We start from the raw sequence: 25,979 nt of genomic DNA on the forward strand, positions 1-25,979 counted from the left end.
CTGTGGGAGATGTAGCGATATGAAACAACTCCTTTGGTGGCTATCATTCCAAATCAAGAAAAAGTACTAATAAAAACAACTGCGATGCTTTCTGTATCAGTTCTATAAGCTGAGAGTTTCACATTATATAATTATTCTTTTATAATAAAGATACAAAATATGGATGAGTAGATACCACACAAACAAGAGGCGAATACTTGTTGGCACAACCCTTTTTTATTGTAATGCTGTATTTTGTCTGACTTCAACTTTTCATTTATTAGCCTTACGTTATCTTCATCCCTTTTTCCTAATAAAACCCTACCAATCACAAATATATATTAGGGATCTGCTTTGTGCTCAATATTATTGGGGATGAAAACCATGAAAGTCTTTTTGAACTTTGTCTAATTCCTTCCTCGGAAGAGCTTGATTTTTCTCCAACCACTTTATTCCTACCAGCGTCACAGGACTGAATTACTTGCTCATCAGGAATCTCTGGAGAAGATCCCATGGTTTTCCAGTCACTTCCAGTGACAAGGACCCACCCAGTTATGGTAATCGGGACTCAGGTGTTCAAAAAAAATAATCCAGTCTAAATCCTGTCTTGAGCCTGACTTGCGTTGAGGGATCTTCAGAGGGAGAGAAGGGGCAGGCTCACTTTTCTCCCTCTTCTTTGGTTCCTTCTTCTTGTGATTTCCCTAAGATCAGGGAAGAAAAGATCAAATTAGACAAAAAGGAGCAGAGCCTGACTCCTTAATGCTGTTCTAATCCACTTACTCTTGCCTTCGTATGTGCAGGTGCCTCCTGGGATTTTCTTTGTGGGTTATGTAGAGGTCTCCCATGGGAAAACCCATGTTTCACAGTTCCTGATGCAGGCAATACACTCTTCGGCTAATTTCTTGCACCCCGATCCATTACTGCTGCAAAGATCCCTCCACAACCTTTTATCTTTAGGTTCCCCTGTCCCAAGCAGTCAGTGTCAGGTCCATCATATTGACAAAACTCATTCCTTTTTTTGGCATCTACTAAGCCTGGGGAAAAAACTTGTTCTATCAAAAAAAGGAAAATACCACTTGTCTAGCACTATCGTCTCAACTTGACTTACCGCTAGGTAAGACCCAGCCAGCCTCAGAAATCAGAATTCGTTGAATAAGAAGCAGGTATCAGCTTCCACATAAGGAGAATGCAGATCCCCAAATCCCAGAATCACATAAGAATCTCAGAAGACCCTTCTTCACCTGAGTGGCTGCATCCAAATTGCCATGTAAGTCTCTCCACCTGAGTAGCAAGCCCTTGAAGAGGGAAAGGTCCCTCTCACCTTCCTTGCAGACGCTCCCGATATCTTTGTGCTGCCATCTTGAATAGCCTTCACGTGCCTTGAGGCAGGAGTGTGGTGTATCCCCATCCCTGCTGCGTGACTTTGAGACACTTCCTGACCGAATTCTCCTCTTGAACTTGCTCTCCATGGACCTGGAGCTTGTCTTCTGTAAGTTGTCTTATATAGGTCTTCAGAGGAGGTGGTCTTCAAGGGGTGAGGCTGGTTCTCTTTCTGTAGGTCCTATTGGTATGTCTAGCAGTTCCCGTCGAGTTACTCATCACCCTCTTTCTAAGCTATACTCATTATTTGCCGGTACATCCTGGGACGCAGCTCAGGAGCTCCATCGTCCTTCTAGCTGCTCAAGCCAGATCATCCTTGAGTCCTCCTGTACCTTACTTCTATGTCCAGTCGTTTACTAAGTCCTGTTGATTCTACTTCTAAAGTATATCTTGAATCCTTCTGCTTGAAAACCATGCATTGTTCCCACGTCCTTACACTTGCATTGGGCCTGTCTTCCTGCTTAATTGTGGAATCTGAACTAAAATGTTACTCATCTCACAGGGCTGATGTGAGGGCTGAATAAATGAATGCATATGCAAAGTACTTTAAAACTCTAAAGCTTCAGACATCCTACTATTTGGAATAACAGAGGCTGAAAGAAATGAGCAATTGTAGAAAAAGTTTTGATTTGGATAAAGCAATTGTACGAATTGGGTCAAGATTGAAAAACCACATTTTGTTTATTCTAAGCAGGCTTCACCTTGCAACAAAATTCTGAGCTTACAAATTTAAATGCTTCCTGATACTGTACTGTTCATTTCCAGACAACTTCTCAGGTATTGGATTAGGCTCCATTTCCTTTCTAAGTCTCCCTGAGGTTTAGCCCCGTCTGCCCTCGCTGCCCTAACATCTCACACCCGCCACTCTCAGAGCCCCCCTCAGGCAGTTCCCACTCCACATGCGGCTCTGTTTACCTGCCAGGACACTCGAGGACCCTACTCGTTCCCTTAGACCTGGGATTATGTCATCAAAACATGAGGCCTTCTGATAACTCTCACACACACACACACACACACACTCACAGACACACAGACACACACATACATACACACACACTCACACACACATACACACACACACACACACACACTTCCCACATCACACAAATTCTGTCAAATTGGCATTCGTGCACTTCACTTGTGCCAAAGAGCCGTCTGTCAGTCTGTGGGGGAAGTGAGTGGGGAGACTGTCCTTTGACTCAGGTTATTTTCTGGCCTTTAACTGAATTATAAGAAAACCTATTTAGATGCCCAAAAACCCCACAGAGCCTTTACAAATATATATGTTTAATATAAAAGTAAAACGAACCAGTCCACACTGTAACAGGCCCAGGCCATAAATTCAGAATACATGCCATTTAGCAGAGACAGCAAGCTGTAAATGGTGGCGAAGGGCAGAAGTTAATTGAACTACTGTGCTCTTGGCACAAGCGGAAAGTGGCCACTACCTGAGACAAGATGGCTGCCCCGACGTCCCCTGTTACAGCCAAGAGATCACAGGCTGAGCTCTGCAAGGGCTTCTGGGTGAGGGGGAAATCATACACAGATGACCAATTTTTTTATGGTTCACAGCCGATCAAAGTGAAATTCAGCAGCTGTTCAGGACAAGTGACCACTGTAACGGCTATAATATAACCTGCTAAATAGAGAGGGAATTGCATTAGAGCAAGAGGTTAGCCGTGATTATCGGCAGGTGAGTGCTTTATTGAAGTTGAAAGACCATTAACATTGATAGAGTAATTATTTCAACTTGAAAGTAATTACCTTGATGGGTGATAACTTCTCTAGTGTTCCCAGATTTCATTGGGCCAAACAATTGTGAGCTTCTGAAGCCTAGAAAAATATTACAACAATACTGTGATTTTTAAATTACTGAAACCACCATTGGAATATTTTAATTATGCCGAACAGAGAAAAGATTTTGCCTTACACCAGCTAGTGACCTCTCATGTAGAGAGAGACATTTGCTTTTTAATCCAAATGCAATGACCCACACCCACCACCTGTGAATACATATGTGATGGGTTTGCAAATGAATCTTTTTATCTCGATATGATTTTTAAGGTGAAACATCTTGTTAAGGCTATAGCTGGATGTTGCTAAATTCAAATGGCTGGTGTCAGGAATTGTGTCTATGAACTGGGAGGCCCCAGAAGAGCGTCTTCTGTCTTTGCCACAGAGGGTTTAAATGGGGATATATTAAATGTATGAAATAATGATATCCCCCAAATTGAAAATTCTTCATGCCGTGTTAATATAGGACCCCAAACCTCAGATTTTAGTTAGTCATGTAATTCACTTGTTGAAATAACTTCCTTGCTGGATATTATGTAATTCCACTACAAACACACCGTGTTCAGGATACTTTCTGTTTATCCACACTGGACATCAGTAAACAAAATGCAAGTTGAAAACCTGAGCGACTGCTTCTCTGAAAACTCATGTGTGTATGAAAATTATGAGTCAGTTGCAACTGAGGACCAAGACTCAAAATCTAATGTGGATGATCAAGACCAAGAAATACTGTGGGACTCTTCTGTTAATCAGTTGTTCACCATAAGTCTCTTTTGAAAATCAGTTGTGCCCAGAAGCCACAACAGATACAAAGAAAAAAAAAGACATAGTCTCTTTTCTCTGGGCTCTGTGGTTATTCTTGGAGCAAATAAGGCAAGAGACAAATTGCAATATAATAAGCAGTGACTGGGTCACACATGGGCATTGATTGCGCTTACAAATACTTAGTAGAACCTAACAGAGCCCTAACTCATAGCCCGGCTTCCAAACCCAGCACTCACTCTACGGAACCACAAACCACTGGCTGAACAAACACAGCATCATGAGTCTTAGCCTTGCTGTCAGAAAAGATGAATGTGGCATCACCTTCAAGCTCCTGGATGATTCCTTAGACCCTTCTATCATCTTGGCAGGATGTGATCAGATGATCAGCCAATGAAGGACTGTCTTTATTGCTGTACTTCCCAGGAGGTTTTTTTTTGTTTTGGGGTTTTTTTTTTTTTTTCCCCTAGCAAAAATCTGAAACTCTCATAAGGGCAAAACAGGTTTCCACCTGTTGTCTGAGAGCCACTAAGGAATGTTTTACCAAGCAGGCTGTGAATTCAGAATACATGCCTGTCTCTGCTCTGAATTCCTCTGCAGAGATGAAGTCTCTGGGTCTCTCTTTCAGAGGGAATCAGAGTGCAGAATTCCCCGCATGCCAAGCCAGAAGAGATTTGCTAACTGAAAAGCACAGTGACTGGTTTGAATTTGGTAAAAGAGTAAAGGTTTTAGATGAAACTACCGGGAAAGGAATAAGAATTGATGGTTTGAATTGTAAGTCGTGCCATGAAGCCAACCAAAAATGAAGAAATCTGACCCATCTGACATGACATCAGAGGTTTTAGCCACAGAAGGCTCGCCATGTGTCATGTATGGTTGGGCTAAAGATTGTATTAAGGAGCCCCTCAGGTACTCTGAATTTAAAATAAGTGTAATAACTCATTTTTAAGCATTTTCTATGATACTTGGATTATTAAATTTCACATTACAAAATCAGGGAGTTTTAATCCATTCCGGAAGGTGCGTTGTCTACCTCTGAAAGATAATGGCCGTGTCTAGATAGTAAAATTACAGTATATTTTTAACACATGTAAATGTTACTTTTTGACAAGACACAAGTAATGACTTTTCTCGTATAAGTTCCTATTGGGTGATTATGATACAGAGTTTTATTTTTGCTGAAGCAATTACTGGTGTCATGGCTGGATACCTGTGCCCATTAGCGGCTGGTTCTGTGTTTTTTTAGGATGGTTATTGATCTCTTGCTGAGCTGAGATTCAGGTTTTATGCCAGATAGCTTGATTAATGGGTTGGTTTCTATAAGTGGACTGAATGGGGATAGAAAGCAGGGCAGCCTGCTCTGCCAACCCCAAATCCGTCAAGACGCGTAGCTCATTATGAAACAGTTATCAAGGATACATGAAAAATTAATTGGGCTCAGTTTGATTCTGAAAAGAATCGGCTTTCTACTTGGCGGGCCCCCCTCCCTACTCTTTCCAGATGTTGTGCACCAGCCCCTGGAGAAACAGCAAAGGGAGATGTATTAATACATTGTATTGATTAGATCAAGACCCCTGACAGTTATTTGTAGAGATACCATCTGGCCGCTGTTCGAATTCCTTCACCAAAAACAGGACGTGACATGTTATTAATCTCAACTCTCTAAGTATAGACAGTTGCCTTTTCTGCTAAACCGCATTTTACCATTCCGTAGGAGATGGAGACAGACCTGAAGGGTGCAGAAATTAAGGTTATTACACAAATTGAGCCATATGGTCCAAATATTTCAGCAAGAAAATTGCCAGGCAATAAAAATTGCTCCTGCCTTCCTAATGGTGTAAATTACAGTTTAACCATGCCTCTGATGATGTCCTTCTGCCGCGCTTAACTACTGTTACATGAAGGACATTGTTTTAAAAATATAAAAAACAAGTAAATGCCAGCAGCGTGTTTTACAATCTGTTAGTGTGTCATTAAGAACACTGTCAGAATTACATAAACATAATGGCAGGCCACCCAGCATACAGAAGAACTCGGATGGAAACAGAAAGTGTCTTGAAAACTCTCTTCTTGAGCTCTGGAACCAAGACCACGGTCCCCTCTGGAAGTTGCCCAGAGACAAAAGCCCTGTCCAGTGCTTTGTGCTAATTCTCTGCTGGACCCCGATGGCATTGTTTACCCAGACAAGTCTCACAGGCCCTCTTGGGCCTCTGTACGCGTCCTGTCCCAGGTGAAGGGAGAGCTAGCCAGTTCTGAACGAAGTGAGAGAAGTTGGCCTTTTGAAATATTTCTGTTGGTGGGGAGAAGCGGTAAGACCCCAGTCTCTTCCTAAATGGTGACACTTAGTATTCAAAGTGTATATTCTGCTCTATTTCCAAAGACACCAACCCTGTCCTCTGGGACACAAGAGTAAGAGGACACTTACTCAAGGTAATTATGCACCAAAGACTGTTCAAATCTGAGGAAGGCTTGAACCCTTCAAATGTTTCGGTACCTATGATACTCAAAACTCCTGGCGTTTAAAAAAATATATCCACACAAACCGTAAAAATAATGATGTTTTACTCTCTAAAAATTGCACAATCCCTCCAAAGTTTTGGACATTTAAGATGTTCGAAACCTAGTTTCAGGTAAAAGTCAGGTGAAGAGTTTATCATAATGATACAAAATTTGGAGGAACTGAAGCTGATAAACTTTCAACATAAAACACGTTGTGGCCGCCTTGCATGTGCTGCCTCATTCCACCTTAGTGACCACTTTGTGGAGTGAGCAGGCTCCGAGACACGCCCACAGTCACAGCACATGCAGAGCTGTGACTCAGTTTCAAGTCTCTCTGCTTCTGAAGTCAGTTTTCTCTGCTACCCAGTGCTGCCCGCTGTGTTATCAGCCTAAAGAAAACAAGATGCTATTTACGAAAAGCTAAATAGCAATAAAAGTGACAAAGTGCAGTTCAATACAACACATGAGAAACATAGCTTAATATGATTGTCTAATAGAAATATAGAAAACAATTTAGGAAGAATTCAAAGAATGGAAGGATCACTTGGACTGAAAAGTTCGAAGAAGACTTTGGGAAGAGGTCTATGCCTTAAACAGTGAGTAGGATTCAAACAGGAGAGAAGAGGAACTCACATTTCCTTACTCAGGCAAAGAAACAGAAGCCTGATTTTTAAAGATCCGATGGGAAGTCTCTGCTTCAGGAGGTAGAGAGGGGGATATTTTTCCAATCTGCCCCCATTTATTGGGCTGACATTAAAATAGTTTTATTCAAAATATTCCCAGCAGTTGCCTAGCAAAACTGTCAAGTGAGGGGATCGGTGCCTTGGCTCTGGGGTGCCAGGCAAGCATGGGGAAGAGACTGCCTCGGCATCCTCCATCGTGTGCCTGGGGGAGGTTAGACCTGGCGATGCCTCCATCAGAGGGGCAGCACCCCATGGAGCAGCAGAAACAGTAAACAGCTTGGTAAGTGGTGGTTATTATGACCTGAGATAGGTTGATGGAGAGAAAAATCAGTACATGAAGATGTCACTGTGCTCACATATTAAGAGGGTTCTGTCTGGAGACACTCACCCAGAAGTTTTTTAAAGAAAAGAAAAGAAAAAAAGAAAAAGTTTTCTCTCTTTTTCTTATTGCCCTTTCATTCCCTAACATCTCTGTCCCAAAAGCATGTGCTACTTAACAAATCACAGTAACAGGAGTTAATTTAACAGTCCAGGTGACTGTAGTAGGGAAAGAAAAGGCAGGCTAATATGACCCAGCAGTCCCACTCCTGGGCATATATCTGGGGGAAACTCTGATGCAAAAAGACACATACACCCCAGTGTTCATGGCAGCACTATTTATAATAGCCAAGACATGGAAACAACCTAAATGTCCATCAACAGATGATTTGATAAAGAAGATGTGGTGTATGTGTGTGTATATATGTGTATGTATGTGTATGTGTGTGTGTGTGTGTGTGTGTGTATACACACTTAGCCATAAAAAAGAACAAAATGCCATTTGCAGCAACATGTATGGACCTGGAGATCGTCATTCTAAGTCAACTAAGCCAGACAGAAAGACAAATATCATATGATAATCACTCATATGTGGAATCTAAAATATGATACAAATGAACTTATTTATAAAACAGAAAGAGACTCACAGACATAGAAAACAAACTTATGGTTACCAAAAAAGAAAGGGGGTGGGGGGAGGATAAATTAGAAGTTTGGGATTAGCATATATAAACTATTATATATAAAACAGATAAACAACAAGGTCCTACTGTATAGCACAGGGAAACTATATTCAATATCTTATAATAAACCGTAATAGAAAGAATACAAAAAAGAACATATACCCATATATATGTATAAATGAATCACTTTGCTGTACACCAGAAACTAACACAACATTGTAGATTTATGTAACGTGTAGACTATACTTCAATAAGGAAAAAAAGACAGGATACTGGTTGGGAAAATTAGAGGAGGCTGACTTGAGATGCTAAACTCCAAAGCTGACTTGAGATACTAAACTCATTTAAAATGTTACCTAGAGGCCACGAGGTTCAGGCGATGCCTCACTTAGCCTTGGACAGTGCTGGGTCACAGCCTGGACCTCATCAGCTAAACCAGTGCTTTGTGGCACTCCCTGGGGCCACCTCACCAGCATTCGGAGCTGAAACACTGATCACAGCCAAGGGGGTGAGGACGTACCTCCTGGACCTGCCCATGAGATGCCACGAGAGCTGCTTAAAGAATGAGGGGGAAGGAAGAGCCAGTCGCTGCTCTGGAATTGTCTTCTAGGCTATCTCTACAACATGGGACCTGTGCCGTCTTTTCTCATCTTGTGTCATTTCTGATTTATATGAAACTTAATGTCTACCTAGAATTAGCTTCCTAAATATTACTTTGTACATTAAACTGCGACTAACGTTCTTCCTTTGGGGCCTACCACGTTCTAGAAATACATAATTAACACGGTTAGGTTGAGCGTGGTAAGGGCCTCAGGAGAGCCCACCTATTTATCCTTTCTGCTCAGAAGTACCTGGTCATCGTACCTCACGCCTTGGCATCCTTTCCTTAACAGAGTGATAATTATTTATTAGTGGAATATATGCTTATTATATCCAGAAATGAAAGTTGTTAGGGGCATTGTGCATCCAAGTCCCTGCGGCCGGATGGTCACATCTGTTAGAAATAAATCACTTAAAAAAATTATATTAGCTTCACCGTCTGGTCAAGAAATGGAATGAGGGGAGGGAGGGGCAACTGGCCCAACGAAGCCTGGTTTTAAATCTTGTGAGATCGAGTGTGGTCAGTATCCTGTCAGCGAGTTACAGTGTTCAGACACCAGCTCCGTATTTCCACTCTTTGAACCCCAGGTGGCCAATTAACAGTGTGTGCTATTTATTCAGTACAAAATAGGCAGGATAAATTGGTGAGGTTGGCTGATAAGAATCCTCAGCAAGGAGTAGAATTAAAAAATGATACATAAAGAGAGACACCTCACGCCCCGTGCCCCAAGAAAATCTTTGGAAATTCCAGAAAAAATCTGGAGGAATTTTCCTCGAAAAATGTATCTGGAGTTTCAGTTGGAAAGAAGGAAATTTAAATGGTAACTTTTCTTCTTAAAATAAATTCTCTTTAACCCTCTCATTTGTATTTCCTCAGAGTTTCTTCTTCCTAAGGCAGAAAGGTGGTCTTATATTCTTCCCACCAATGATTAGTTTCATTAGGATGTTTGGGGCCTCTTTTTACATTTACATTCTGGAGCCTCTCTGTTCATCAGCTCACAAGTCAGCAGATGAGCCTACGAGTTTATTTGATGCTGTGAACACTCATTTTTGCAAAGATGAATGAGCTTAAGCAGGTTATACAACAACCTATCTGTATAATTAGAATTCCATTTAAGTGTACGTATTAAACATATTAACTTATGCAATTTCGTTTTGTGGCCAGAGAGTCTGTGCTTCTATATATCTGATATTTATTCCTATAAATAATGTTCTCTCTCTCTCTTACTGCAAAACATACATCAGAAGAATAAATTAGAAGAGAGTGAAGATTTGAGAGTTTTCTTAATTGAACTAATGCAGTCAGTAGGGACTTACCGTGCAGTGTTACTGGACTCTGTGCCTTGCAGATCTATGGGAGCTGGTGGAGGTTTCCAGAAATAAGAAATCCTGAGCTCATTTTCAGAGATCCAAAAAGACAGAGTGGTAATGCTCTTTGTTTCCTAACTTTTGAGTGACTTTGTAATTCTAGTTCAGAAAATTAAGGATCTACCTCTGACAGCATCTAGAAGACGCGGTTGCATGAATCTTTGAAAGCCAAACACGTCATTGTAAAAGTCAGGATTTCTGTCAGCAGTGACTGTTTCTGACTCTTTCAGTGTGTGTGGTCGACTGAGTATTTTCATTTCCGAGCCCTCAAGCTGAGCTCTCCGTGGAGAATGGTCCCCCTTTCTTTCCATGAGGAGAGTGTCCTCTGCTGGGTGTGGGTACATACCACATTCCACGGCTAAGCCGCGAAGCTCCTCCCCCACCTCCCCAATCGCCCCCCCCTCCCCTTTTCTCAAACGTGTGAGCAGTTAAGGTGCACCTGAGCATCTTAGGAAGGTTTTTTGGAAAATCCTTGCCTCTTCTTGTGCTAGAATGATTGCAAGTGTGAAAGTGGCTGTGGTTCACTGTAGTTTTCTTTTTACTGCTGTATTATTGCACCCTGTTGGGGGATACATCTGAGCATTTCATGTGTCCTACTTTTAAAATGCCCAGATGGCGACTATGTGCTCTGCTTTGAATTGGGCAGGCCTCATCTTTCATGCTCTGTAGTCTGCCTGGTTATCAGAAAGACATGAGACAAGGAAAATTCTTCCATTTTTCAGCTCCTCCTCATCTGTTTCGAGTCACCCACAGTGAATGATGCACTTGCACAGTTGTTAAGATGACAGTCACCATGATAACTGAACATTGCTTCCTTGGGACGGGAGTGCCCTGGGTACCCTGAGCTCCCTGCTTCCCTCCCAGCACAGCACCTTTGCAGTGTAACTGATTATTTACAACCTTGTGAGTAACACGGGAGCGAGAGGCAGTGTAAATATTTCACACCTTGCCGAAGCCACTTATATTTGCATTGGTCTCCGTCACTCTAGTCTTTAAGCTGAACAGAGAATTTAAATCAAATCATTCAACCTGAGAAATAGTCAAAAGAACTAATAAAATAAATGTAACAGTGTAACTGGTTAAAATAGCCCAAGTCCATAATAGAGGTTTTGGATGACTTTGCGACATGCACATTTTATAGGGCTTTTGTCTCCAGCTGTATTCTTCACAGTGCCGTCTGGGCAGTGACCACCGGTATCCTTTTTATCAATAATAGTCAGCACTTCCCACTGGGAAATTAGTCAGGGGATGAGATTTTTTTTTTTTTTTACAAATCATCTTTAAGCATTTATCTTCCAAAAAGTGTTACAGGACTTTGTCCATTACAAGGCAAGGATCTCGACGAGTTACTTGTTCTTACTTTCGAGCTTTACTCATGATAAGCTAGTGACCAGATCACATTTTATTTTTCAGAGGGGAAAATGATTTTGCTCTGTTTTCCTTCTTAATGATACCTTTCCTGAAGGAAGAATGTTAGTATAGTCTGGTTGTCTCCGAACTTTTCAGAATATACACTCCTATAAATAAGATTTTGGGAGCACATATTCCCATTATATACATGTTTACTTATTTACAGATTATAAAATATGTATTGGTGAGCAAATATTGTTTACACTATGAAAACAGACATTTTAAAAGGAGTAGATATAGATAAAACCAATAGAATATTTGATTAATCATGAGCTAATACCATCATTAGCTGGTACCTCAAGACACAGTATACACTTACTGAAAGATTCATTGTTAGATACAAGATGTCAATCCATTTTCCATGTGGCCTCCTTGATAATAACAAATTTTTTTTTGTCAATTTCTGGTCAAGTATGATTGGACTGTCAGTGTTTATATCTCATACTTGGCTGATAAAGAGCTTGCCTCATAAGGAAGAAATATCAAACTGGACATTTACTGGCTCTTCATTTAGTTATGAATTTAGGTGTTCTACTTGCACCACGGTTTTTAATTCTTTCGGGAGCTCTTGATAATGTCCCGAATCTTTCTCTAGTTTTTTTTTTTTTCTTTTTTTGCCTGATCTTGTTTTAATAATATAAAGCCCAAACGTTAAATTATAAGTGTAACCACCCCAATACATCATATATACAGTATCAGGCTAAAAGGAGAAAATAAATACTTATATATATGACACAACAAAAAACAAAAACAATGGAGTCCACAGAATTTATTTCTTGAGTAGGTCACGAGGCCAGTAATGCTATTTATGGGCTTCCCTTTCTCATCTCCCTAATGAACTGGGGTGATGTGGCTGACAAGCTCGACCAGACTCATTCCTGAAGGATCTGAGTTCGTGATGGTCTCGCTTTCATAATCTTCTATGAGCCTGGCAAGGTGGTCGCAAAAAGTGACGGAGGCAGGGAGGGATTTCCAGGCTCTTGTGTGAGATTCCCAGTCTCCATTAATAGAGCAGCATTTCTGTTTTATTCCATCAATCACCCCAGCCACTGATCTAAACTCTATTTTTTTTTTTTTTTTTGCCTCCTTGCCTAGTGGCAAAAGGTAATCCAAATGACAAGACAACAGTTCTCTAACTTCAGTTCGATGAAACCATTACAGAAGCATTCCTCTTCTAAATTAGCTGATTCCAGAGTCTGAGTTACAGTAAATAAAACTTTTACAAGTTGATCTTTAGCCTTACTGTGTTCGAAAGGATTCCTCCCCTCCTAGTCTTCCGGGATTTCGGCATCAGTCGTAAAGGTCAAGTTGCTAACTGTTAAGTTCCCGTCTGACTATGACTCTGTGAGTTTTAAATGTGTTTTAATTTTGCTAAGTCCAGCGTTGAAAGATACAGTGCTCCTCTTACACCACATATATCTAGTGCATTTTCTCCTAGGTTGATACTCAAAGTCCGTCCTTTCTGTGGAGTGTTTTGTGACTATTTAACTTAAGCCCGTGGGACTTCAGGCATGGGTACTGTTAGTGCTGGTTGTCAAGTGTTTCTGCAATGGTTTCGCAAATGTGAGTCTAGCATCCCTAATGGGCTGAAGTTCCTGAAACCTAGGATTCGCATGCTTTCTATTTCTTTTCCACTCCCCTTTGTGCCCAGCAACATGCTACAAAAAACTAGATGCTAGGTGAATATTTGACTGTGGATTTGACCCTCAGACCATAAACCAATCTCAGCATTTTTCTTTGCTGAGCGCTTTAAACAAAGCATTAAATTGTATTTATAAATAAACCAAATATATTTCAATTATAAATAAGTCAATAAACATGTGCCCTTTGAAATCAGCAGACCCCCGTTTCCTTCACTGCTTGTATTAGCAAAGATTTAATTCAGAGCACTTTTATTGAGTGCCAATTATGTACCAGGTCCTTGCAGAGAGGACATCTGGTTTAATCCTCACAAAAGTCCATGAGAAATATATTAACTGTTAGAAACTAAGGCTCAGAAAAAGTAGATAATTTGCCCAGCATCCATCTTGTTTGAGTGACAGAGCAAAACTTGGACTCCACAGTCTTCCAAAAGTTGACTGCTTTTTTATTAAAGCTCCTCAACTCTCAGAGTTTGCCTCATTTCCCAGACATAAGTCACAGGGCTTCTCAGAGAATTTCTTCCTGCACTAAAGAGATCGTTTTTGGTATTTGCTCAGACAAGCCAAGCAAAATAATAGATTGTAGAATAATTTTAATAATGCATTCAAAATGCCAAATTCATAGCACACTTTCTATCCTCAGTGGGAAACTTTTTTTTTCTGTTTTGTCCAAAAGTATAATAAAAATGATTACGCAAAATTAAAAACAATCTTTGATTTGCCCAAACAAAAATAAGAACCACAACTTCCAGCTTTCAGAACAAATGAAAGTTGTTTTTATTTTTAATTAAGTAGGCTTAGCTTAAGTACATTTTCTCTTAAGGTGTAATGACTAACCATGATCATTTCTTTTTGTTTATTCATTTAAAGCGCAAATAAAAGCAGATAATCAATAGATCATAATCTGAAACTAGAGGATTTACAAGTTAATAAGCTTGAGTCAATAGCTATTCCATGACGAAGCCCTCAGTGCTGAACCTGACATAATTTGCTTTGCACTAAGCTGGTTGACTTAATGCTTTAATTTAATTCCAATATTAACCGAAAAATCCAAAGAAAAGGGGAAATTTTAAATCCTATTATATTGAAATGTTTTCAAAGGAATGACAAAATCATGCCACAACTGCTAACACGTGCCTCCAACATCTACCTAAACCACCTGGGCTCTGCTTGTCGTTAACAGTTAACCCCTTTGGAGCCTGGTACAAGTGAGATGTGGAAGATGGTCTACTTTTGCAGTATCTTTTCTCTTAGCCTGAAGCGTTATGAAAATTTAGTCTTATAATGTCTGCTTTTCCTGACTTGCAGGTGAGCTATTGGAGTGGTGGTTATTTGGAGCAATCCTTCTAGTCCCCTTGCTTCTCCTTGAGGTCATCGTTCAGCCTGACTCCCCAGAAAGCAGCACAGTAAACTGGCTTAGGTCAGAGAGCAAAGGAAGCCTTTCCTCCTTCCCTGGAAGGAAGAAGTGAGAGCCTGTATTGAGAAGCAGCACAGGCAGGCTTCCACCTTCCAAAGTCTGGCGGTGCTACTAGGGTACTGAGAGGAATTTGATGCAGTACCCAGTACCCAGCATGCCTTCAAGGTTGTGAGCTATAGTCAGAGTGTCTCCACTCAAATCCTGGTTCTACACCTTGTAATTACATCACCATGGACAATTTGCTTCACCTGTCTTTACATCCATGTCCTTATCTAAAAACTGAGCACAATAACAGTATTTATCTCATGAGGTTACTTTAAGGATTAAACAGTTTAATATACATAAGGCACTTGGAAAGTGTCTGCCATGTAGCAAGCACTGACTGTTTTAGCCCTTTGAGAAACTCTTAGGAAAAGGATGAAAAACATCTAGAACATATGCTAAGAATAGCTTTTTGGCCGGGGCGGGGGTAGATAGTAAATTAGATTTACTTATTTATTTATTTTTGATGGAGGTACTGGGAATCGAACCCAGCACCTCATGCATGCATGCACTCTACCACTGAGCTATACCCCCACAACCCTGCTAAGGGTAGCTTTGAAAGTAGCAGCAGCACTGAATGGAGTGGTCAGATGTGTCTTTCCGCACTGTTTTGTGTGCACAGCCCAAGTCCTAACATCTTCCACTTGTGACCGTCCTCCCAACATCATCTTGAGTTCCTAGTCTGGCTTTCACTCTGTGCCATTGCTAGTCCCACTATAGCCAGAGTGGCAGCGTATTTCAGCTGCCCTTTAACTAGACCAGCTTTAGCTTCCTAGTCCTGTCGTTGTCACCAAGAACAAGTCAGTTTGCTTTGCTAAAGTAAATGGACCAGAAGGCATGCACTGCCTTGTGACCACAGGGTACGTGCTTCTATTCAGGAAAGATAACTCGTAAAACAGAGAACAGAAATCTCATTGATTTCTGTGGAACCTTATTTCACATTGCTCCATCCCTGACATCACGTGCATCTCACAGTCTTACCATCGCTATAGGCGGCAGTTGTTACAAAACTTGTCATTTCCTGTGCCTGCACAAACTTGATCGATGCCGTTCACACTCCTGCCACTTCAGTTGAGTTACAGACGCTGTCAGTGCTACACGCGTTGAGTTTAATTGCCACTTAAAATGTCTTCAAAAAGATTACACTATGATTTGGCATTAAAATGAAAAGATACTGTTTGCACAGACAGGCACAGAAATAGCAGCTTAATATACAATTTAAAACGAAAACAAAAACCTGTGCCAATGCAGGTCTAAAGGTGTCTTTCCACAGATATAAAAGAAAAATTCTAAGTAATAAAAAAGCATTGTATCTTCATTCAATTGGAAGCACTTTTCTTCTTTCTGAGGGTTACATAAAATAACAGCGTGTCTTGGATTCCTTTGAGTCCAGCGATTCACAGCAATGAGGTATACTCCATGACGAATATTTTTAAGTAGTTAGCATATTGCCAATAAGATAAAGTTCTTAGTAAAATATTAAATTAATATTTAATAAAAATAAATTTAAATAAAAGATAATATATTCATTTGGCAGAAATCTATTATGCACCCATATGATGTCAAACATATTTTGTATCCCCAGCCCCTGTCCTGTAAGAATTCAAGGTCTCATGGGGAGAGAAGGTAGATAAATAGATCACTATAATGCAATGAAGAAATGCCCCGAGCCATGTAAAAAACGGAGAGGAGGAGCAAGTCATTGGCTGGGGAGTCAAGAAACTTTCCCAAATGGAGGTGGCATTAACTTTGTGGGGTTTTCTTACGGAAATAGAGTTGATTTATAATGCTGTGTTAATTTCTGGTGTACAGCATAATGTTTCAGTTACACAAGTATATATTCCTTTTCATATTCTTTTTCATTATAGGATACTTCAAGATATTGAATATAGTTCCCTGTGCTATACAGTATGAACTTGTTCATTTTATATATGGTGGTTACTATCTGAAAATCTCGAACTCCCTATTTATCCCTTCCCACCCTCTTTCCCTTCTGGTAACCATAAGCTTGTTTTCTATATCTATGAGTGTTTCTTTTATAAATAAGTTCATTTGTGTCCACCTATGTTTTCCACATGTAAGTGATATCATGTGATATTTGTCTTTCTCTTTCTGGCTTACTTCACTTAGTATGATAATCTTTTGGTCCATCCATGTTCCTGCAAATGGTATTATTTCATTCTTTTTTATGGCTGAGTAGTATTCCATGGTATACGTGTATGTAGATACGTAGATAGATAGACAGACAGACATACAGACAGACTATATATATATACACTACATCTGCTTTATCCATTCATCTGTTGATGGACATTTAGGTTGCCTCCATGGGCCTTCATGTAAAAGCAGAAATGAGATGACAAAAAATAGAGCAGCTCAAAAGACTTTGAAGGATCTCTGACACTCAGATTTCAACAATAAATTAGCCGATTCTGCAACATTCATTTGAAGAATAGGCTTCAGGACTCCTTCAAATCTAAGAGACAGGATGCTAATCAGATCAGTAACCAGCCAGGACAAGTGGAAAGGTCTTTCCAGGGACAGCCATAGAGAGCTGATATCTAATATCAAAGGTCGGGCCTTTATAGGGAGTGTTCGTTTGAGGGTGATTACACATCCTTTCACTGAGACTTGCCTCCTCTTGTGATTTATGCTGATAACAAGGCCTGGGGACATAGGTCTGTGCTATCCGACCCTACCTGTCCCCAGCAACAGATGACCCATGGCCAACAAATCCATTGCCAAGCTAACAACCACTCAGACCCTCTCTGAAGATGCTCAGAGTCAGGGGTCAGATGGTCCCAAGTGCTAAAGCTGTAATAGTCTTTAGAATGGGAATGGGTAGCCATGTTGGACACTGAGTAAAGAACTAAAGCAAGTTAAGGGAAAGAGGAGAGAGAAATATCATGCCACCCCAGAGAAAGAAAGAGAAACTCTAAGTTCTGACAGTTTTCCAATTTCAAAGAGCTGAAGTGGTATTTCATGTGCTGGGTTCTATTGTTTCACTTTCTCTCTTTCTCCTTAAACCAGTCAAAATGAGTTTCTGTTCCGTGTAATTAAATGCTCTTGACTAGAATTTAGACTGCATCAGTTCCTACCTTTCCTGTAACTATAGAGTGTAAGTTTAAGAATCTGGCTGTCATATTTCTTACTGGAAAATGTGATTGAATTCTGGGTTTGAGCCTAATATTGTGAATGCTATGATAATTTATTTTTAGATGCTTTGGATTTTTTAAGTAGTCAATAACCAGATTTCTCATCCTTCTAAACACATATACCTTGTATTAGTCAGAATAGGATAGGATATGCTGTGGTAACAAATAAAACTCCAAATATCAGTGCTTCCCACAGTAAAGGTGAGGAAGGCAATAGTGGGTTTGGTGGCCCTTCTCCATCTTATATTAATGCTGGACCATGACAGGGAAAGAGCATGCTGAAGGATTCTAGAAGATGTTTTAAAGGTCCAGGACTGAACGTGGCTAACAGCCCATCTCTACACATCCTTTTGACAAGAATTAGTCGTATAACCTCATTTAGGTGCAGGAGAGCTGGAGAATGGACGTTTGGTGAGCCCTAGTGTCTCTGCTGCATACCTCTTTAAAAAATAAAAATTGGTGGAGCATTGTCTAGGTTTATCAGTACAATAATTAATAGAGGGCATCCTGTCTTACTTGATTATTATATTAATGAAGATTTCTAGTGCTTTAACTTTAAATATAATATATCATATGGTTTTAATAAATATTCTTTGTCAGATTAAGGGTAATTTCTTCGATTTTTACCTGGCTGAGAGCTTTTATCATGAACCATGAACAGGTGTTGAATTTTGTTAATTCTGTTAAGAGAAGGTCATATGTAAATCAACTTTTCTAAGGGCTACATCCTACTTAGTCATGACATCTCTTTTCTTTTTTAAATTTTTTTTAACTTTTTTCTCTTGAGTTATAGTCATCTACAAATTTTGAACTCCCAATCTGTCCCTTCCCACTCCCCTCCCCCTTGGCAACCACAAGTTTGTATACTATGTCTGTGAGTCTGTTTCTGTTTTGTATTTTTTTTTTTTTTTTTTAGATTCCACATATAAGCGATCTCCTATGGTAATTTTCTTTCTCTTTCTGGCTTGCTTCACTTAGAATGACATCCTCCAGGGACATCCATGCTGCTGCAAATGGTGTTATGTTGTCATTTTTATGGCTGAATAGTATTCCATTGTATAAATATACCATATCTTCTTTATCCAGTCATCTGTTAATGGACATTTAGGCTGACTATTGTAAATAGTGCTGCTATGAACATTGGGGTGCAGGTGTCTTTTTGAAGTAGGGTTCCTTCTGCATACATGCCCAGGAGCGAGATGATATCTCTTTTAAATATTCTATTGAATACTGTTAGCTAATATGACTTTTTCATCTAATCACAGGTGATTTTGGTCTATAAAATCACATTTTTCTTGTTATGTGCTTATCCAATTTTGTTATTATCAACATGTAACAAGTTTTGTTATCTGGTCCATTTTATCTTTTTTCTGGAACCCTTTGTACATAATATCAAGTATCTGTTACAGATTTAGTTAAAAGTAATAATAGGAAACTTCACTGGTAAAACTCTCTGGTCCTGGGCTTTTTTGGAGTAAGGGGATGATTCAGGGCTTGATTTTGTTTTAAAGCTGATTAATATATTTAAGTGCATTTGTTTAATTTCTTCCATTTTTCTGAAATTGCCTACTTTCTGTATACTTTTACATCTACTATCACAACATTTTTCGCATTTTCCTATTTTTGAGGATAAACTAATCCATGAGGACTGAATGAGTTATCTGCCATCCTAATACCCAAGACCCTCTGGAAAATGTTATTTTGAGCTAAGTAGCACCAACCTCCCTTTGCAAATGTCTCATATTACATAATAGTAGGGTTTATTCTTCATTGGAGAAAGGCATTATCTTTTTCAGCCCACCCCCAAAGTCAGGTGTTCTCAAAAATGAGAGAACACAAAAACTGTCTCATATTGCACACCCTACTGGTAAAAGTGAAAAATCATACTCATTATTGTATGATTCAATTTCATATGTATGCAAATAAATTTCTAAAGACCAAATAGTTGACATCAATAACAAGAAAGAATTTCCTCAATTATTCAGTGCACATTTATCCAATATCTGCTAGGTCTTCACAGTAAACATTTACAAGGCTAGTGTTTACAGCTAATAATTTAAGTATTAACTTGAAAGATGTACTTATTTTCATAAGATGCTATGCCTTTTTTTAAAAATATCATTCTCCATATATTCTCCACATAAGCCAGAGTATTATGCACTAAAAATATCTTGTGTTATTCATTACTTTAGAGTCCAACCCTTTATTCATTCGTAACTTCAGAAATGTTTATTGAATATCTTATGCGTAGGAGCATCTCATAGATGCTTAAGATAATAATAGTAACATCTAGCACTTGTTAAATGCCTACTTTGTATCAGGAACTATTCTAAGGATTAACACACTAAAACTTACAAACTGAAAAAGGTAGTGATAACTATTCCCTTTTTACCTATGAGGAAACCAATGTAAAGTAAGTTTAAGAAATAATCCTGATGTAAACGTTCACTTCATGGTAAGGACAGACAAGTGAACAGACAGATTAATACAGTAGAAGACCATTAATAAAGGAAGTAGATCTATGAACAAATTCAAACTCATTCTCTCTCCCAGGTAGCAATGGTTATGACAAAGAAATTTGGGACACCTCGTTTCAAGCAATAATTTTTATTTTGATTAAAAAGTGTGCGTGTCTGTGAGTTGGGAATCTCACTGTCAGCTGCAAATCTAGTGTTGATGGATTGTAGGATCGAGTACAGGTAATTGAGACCATCTGGTCTTTAGCTTCCACTGCAAAATGAGGCCATTGGAATAGAGTTCCAGTCATAATTTTTTTGACTCTTTAACCCTAATTTAAAGTTTTACTAATAGGACTTATGTATACATGGATATTTCATATTTAATCACAAGTATTATGAGTGTGTCTATCAAAAGTTGGAAATTTAAGACTCCTTTCTTCACTGCATAATAGTTCAAACAAATCTTTGATTAATCTTTAATTGGAACTGTCAATTAAAACGAGGTATAATGTAGTTAAGTGGTACTCACAGGGAAGCTCGTGAACCCCTTGGAGTCCCAGAAACTTTTTCAGGGGTCTGCTAGGTCAAAAATACTTTCATATTAATATGAAGACATTATGTGTCTTTTTTCCTCTCATCCCTCTCACAAGTGTACAGTGGAGTTTTCCAGAAGCTACATGAGGTGTGGTGATGTTGTCATTCTGCTGGCTATGTGAATGTGTTTCTTTATTCTTCTTAAATATTTTCTCAGCTTTCATTTTTAATATGGCAACTATTGGTAGATATAAAGCACAGATGCAAAAGCTTTTGGGGATCCTCTATTATTTTTAAGAAACAGGGGTCCTGAGGCCAGAACGTGAGAACCTCTGATGCAGGTGACAGGAACATTTGAGCTCAGTGTAGTACAGGAAGAAAAGTGTAACCCTGCCACTTACTAGGCCTGGAATCTGGGCTCATTGCTTATCTAAGCCTCAGTTTCCTTATCTGTACTGTTACCACCCTCAGAGCTTTGTTGTGAAGATGAAATGAGATAATGCGTGTAAAGTACTCAGTGCTGGGTCTGCCACTAATAAAAGTAAAAACTTTGCTCAAAAATAATGATCCTCCTTTAGGAAGGACACAGAAGAAAATGGTAAACTGGTAACTGTCGTTGCCACTGGGCAGGGAACTTTTCATTGTATCCTCTTCACATGGAAGTAATGGTTTAATTAAAATTATTTTAAAAAATGTTTTTATTACCCTGTTCCTGTTACAGGACTTACAGTTTAGCAATAACTTCATTTTTAATGAAACTTTATTATTCTAAAATTTATGTCTGAAGAGAGCTAAGCTCACAGTGACGGTAGCTTTTAGTATGAACATCACTTTGTTGTGGAGGCTACAGCCAACTCCACATTCATTGGCTGATGCCTGAGCCTACCCGGATCACTTTGCTGCACTGAGAATTTTGGCTAACCTGGTTTCCACATGCAAAGGGAAAAGGAAGTCCTGATTTTTAGAAGTAGTACACCTCAGCTGCATCATCAGTCCCTCCCTCGTTGTTGGAGAATCCCCATCAAAATACAAATGCGCTCTAGTATCTCCCTTATTTTTGAAATGTGATCCCACAGGCCCCTACAGCTACCATCCTATTCCTCTGCCCTCCTTCACAGCCAGAATCCTCGGAAGACTCAAGTTGCTATTCCCTGTTTCTGCCTCCACACAACCGGCTCTCCATTCCTCCCGCTCCGGTTGGAGTCCCACCCCTGCTGTTCCCCTGAAAGGCTGATATGAAGGCCGCCTGCTACCAGATCCAAAGACCTCTCTGTGTGTGTCTTGTTTCCCATTTCAGCATCATTTGACACTGTGACCACACCTGCTTTACATGATCTCCTCTTCTTTTGGTTTCCGTGAGACCGCAGTCTCCTGGTTTGCTTCCGACTTTGCTGGTCTTTTCTTAGCGTCGTTACTGACTCGTCCCTGCAAATTGGGCTTCTCATCCTCATCCTGCTTCTTTCACTGAGTTTGGTCCTGGGCCCTCTCCTCCACCTGCACTCTCTTCCTCTTCTTAGACTCATCTCAGCCACACCCTACACTCTCTTCTTCACCCCACACCTTCATTTTTAATTCCTCTGTATTCATTGATAGCACAAATATTTTTTGAGTGTTTATACTAGGCACAATTAGAGACAGTCAGTATGGAGCAGAGACTGAAACAGATACAGGTTCCTGCTCTCAGTGGGACTCACATCCTTACAAAGAAAGATCAATGAAAAAATAATCATAATAAATAAATAGATTATATGATATGTTGGAAATGAGCATTGAGTGCTTTGGACAAGAAATATAGGCAGAGCAAGGTAAAGGGGTTCCATAATGGAGGAGGAGGAAGAGGGCGGGTAGGTTGTAACTTCCTACAGGAAGAGCTGAAGTTACCGTGCAGATGTGGGAGTCAAGTGGGTTGTGGGCAGAGGAAGCAGCTAGTCCGGGGCCCTCAAGGCAGGAGCTTGTTTGATGTGTTTGAATAAGAGCAACAAGACCAGTGTGGTACAGTGCAGCTTGCGTTGGGGATAAAGATCATTGATGATGTCAGAGGCACTGAGAGGATGGACAGGAAGACTGAGTTTTTACTCTGAAGGACACAGGAGCTACTACAAGGTTTTGAGCAGAGAAGGCAGATAATCTAACTTGTGTTTCAGAAAATCACTCTGGATGCTGTATGAATAGTGGGACTTGATGGCTAACAATAGAGAGACCAATTAAACCGTGGCACTGGTAGAAATGGAAGAGAATGGCTTGGGTCAGGATGGCAGGAGTGGAGGTGGTGAAAACTCAAGGATTCTGGATGTATTTTGAGGTTAAATAAATCCAATCTGATTTCCTAATGATTAGATGTAGGTGTGAAGGGAAAAGAGGAGGAATTCAAAGTTTGTGGCCTTAGCAACTGAAAGGATGGAGTTGTCATCAACTGGGGAGAAGGGAAGATGGCAGGTGAAGTGGCTTTGGTGGGTGCACCAGACACCTTTCACTTGGGGAAACTGAACCCTATGAGTTTGGAGATTTCTTATGGAACTATATCTTACACAACTGTGGGAAGAGCTTGGAAAGTGAAGACTCAGAGAGAGGAGTGAGAGGATTGGTCAAGGAATGGCCACCAGCCAGTCTTAAGAAGCCAGGCGCAACTGGCCACCCAAGTGGAACGGCCAGAAGGCAGCTCGTGGAGGGTCTGTGGGACACTGTGCCTCTGCATAGCTGGCACCTCTGTGAGGACAGCACCAAACTTCAGCTCACAGACCTGGGGCCACTGTTGGTCAAAGAGTTAGCAAGTGGAAGGCAGAGCCAGCTGTGGAGCAGAGGAGAATGAGGACAAATGGAAACCCACTTACACATCTGTGCCTATTTATCTCCACGTGTAACCTCCATGAACTTCAAGGAGGAATGGCTGCTGCTTTACTTTCATCCTCCAAATCTCTCACCAGTGGGGAGGGTACAGCTCAGTGGTAGAGTGCATGCCTACCATGCATGAGGTCCTGGGTTCAATCCCCAGTACCTCCGTTAAAAATAAAATAAACCTGATTACCTCCCCTACAAAAATAAAAAAATTTAAATTTAAAAAAACAAAGAAATACCTCACCAGCTTTAACCCAGAACCACACAGGAAGGTGTATTAGTTTCCTACTGCTGCATAACACATTGCTGCAAACTTAATGGCTTAAAATAACACATATTTGTTTTTGCACAGTGCCTGTGGGTCAGAGGCATGGCTTTGTTGGGTCTTTTGTTCACAAGGCTGCAGTCAGGGTGTCCCCTGGGCAACATTCTCATCTCAAGGCTTGACTAAGGAAGTGTTGACTTCCAAGCTCTTTCACATTGTTGGCAGAATTCATTTCCTCATGGCTGTAGGACTGGGAGCTCCGGCTTCTCACTGGCTGCTGGCCCTTGGGTCTTAGAAATCGCTCACCATTCCATGCCCCAGGGCTCTTGCACAGACCTTCTCATAACATGGCAGCTTCCTTCCTCAAGCCCAACAGGAGACTTTCACTGTCATGCAGCTAAGACAGTGTCTCCTATATTCACGTGAGTGACTTCTCATAACTTGGCCATTGGGTAGAAGTGAGTTATGGGTCCTACCTGCACTCCAGGGGAAGGGGATTATTTACAAGGGCAGAACTCACTGCCACAAAAAGGGGGTTATTAGCTGTAATTCCTCTTTAACCAATTTTACATAGTACAGACTACACAGAAGGGAAAATCAAGAGATCACATCGAGACTTACTAAGTTTGAGATGTATTAGACCTCAAAGTGGAGAGGCTGGGATGGCCGTTGGATCTGAGACTGGCCGGGAGAGATGTACAATGACTCTCAGATGTGTATTTCCAACCCAGTCCTTCCTTCTGCCTGAAAGTTTCTCCCCTAGTTCTTCACAAGCCTTCTGCATTCTTGCTGAAATGGAACTTCCTCAAGGATCTTCACCCATTCTTCTTAAACCAAGACTCTCACTCTTCCCCGTCACCTAAACCCAAATGCTAGTTCATCACCCTCTATCATAATTTGTCACAATTTCTAATTTTCTAATTCTCTTTCTCTCTCTCTCCATTTTGCTTGTATATTGTCCATTTCTCCTCATTATAATGTGAGACTCAGGAGGGTACCGCCCTGGTCTCCCGTGCTTTCTGCTGTGTCCTCTTAGGAGGATGCCGAGCACACAGGAAGCCTTCAATAGATATGTGTTTAATCAAGGATTGAATAAATGTGACTGCCTGGAGTAAGTGAAATTCTGTTACATATATTTTAGTGCAGTTTTACTAGTATTACCATAAAATAGATTGCCAGAGTGAAATTGCTGGGTCACAGCGTGGGCACATTTTAATTTTGATAGATCAGAAGTACTGCTTTTTAATATTTAGTGTGACTGATTTGCCACTTTAAAATTTAATTATCACAAATTTAATTTTTTCCCCTTCTCCTTTGAAAAATGAGCCATTTCAAATCCATTCTTTTCTTCCCCAATGTTTTTATGGTAACCGAGGTGCCATCATTTATTTTGTGAGAACCCTAGCTTTTGCTTTGTAGATTAAATTGATAGGGCCCATCTGTCTATAAAGAAAACATCTGTGAATCTTCTTTTTGCATTGACCGCCCCCCCCATTATGAAATGAATGATGTACTTCAAAGAGGGGAAAAATACCTCCCCCTTCCCACGTATTGTTCTTCTCTGAATGTAGATATTTGTGGGAGGAAAACTTAATGCCCCAAGTCATCTGCCTTTCAGAAATCTAGACAAACATTTTGTGCTGATTTTTTTATTCATCACAATGTATAAAGGTCATCCAACTGGCTGGATGTGCTCTACCCAAAGCCGTGAATTTCAGGTGATGCTAAATGAGAACTTCTCCTACTTCTAGAGTTACGGTTGTAATCGAAGCCAGAAGCTTGTCAATGACCATTCCTTTATTTTACCATTATGACAAGATAAACTTTAACTTATGGTAAAAATGAGAAGCAGCATCCAGGTGGTTCAATGAAAGAAGGCGTCAGTTAATGTATTTAAATCTAGATTTCTCTGAAGCTCTCTGTACAAAAGAAAGCCAACTTCCAACATGATGTATCCTCTGGGTCTTGACATTCCTGAGAGCTAAGGAGGCAAAGGAACCCTGCAACTGAGTTGGGATTTATAAGCCAAAAGTCACCCATTGTAAAATGAGGAGCCCAGGTGAAGGGAGTACGGCCAGGAGGAACCCCTTGGGCTGGGAATGATGTTGATGGTGACCAGGGGGACCAGCCCTTTCCCAAATGTAATGAGCACACAC

At 40.3% G+C, this 25,979-nt stretch overlaps 1 protein-coding gene and 1 non-coding gene across 2 annotated transcripts in view; both read left to right on the top strand.

The window, feature by feature from the left end:
- Window positions 1-25,979, top strand: part of USH2A (usherin) — a 640,561-nt gene that overhangs the window by 565,516 nt on the left and 49,066 nt on the right. The gene's annotated exons all lie outside the window — the stretch shown is intronic.
- TRNAG-ACC lies at window positions 23,652-23,723 on the top strand. The gene has a single exon. It is a non-coding gene; the product is annotated as a tRNA-Gly (tRNA).

The sequence above is a fragment of the Camelus ferus genome, chromosome 23, assembly GCF_009834535.1.
Source record: "Camelus ferus isolate YT-003-E chromosome 23, BCGSAC_Cfer_1.0, whole genome shotgun sequence".
In the NCBI taxonomy this organism is placed as follows: domain Eukaryota; kingdom Metazoa; phylum Chordata; class Mammalia; order Artiodactyla; family Camelidae; genus Camelus; species Camelus ferus.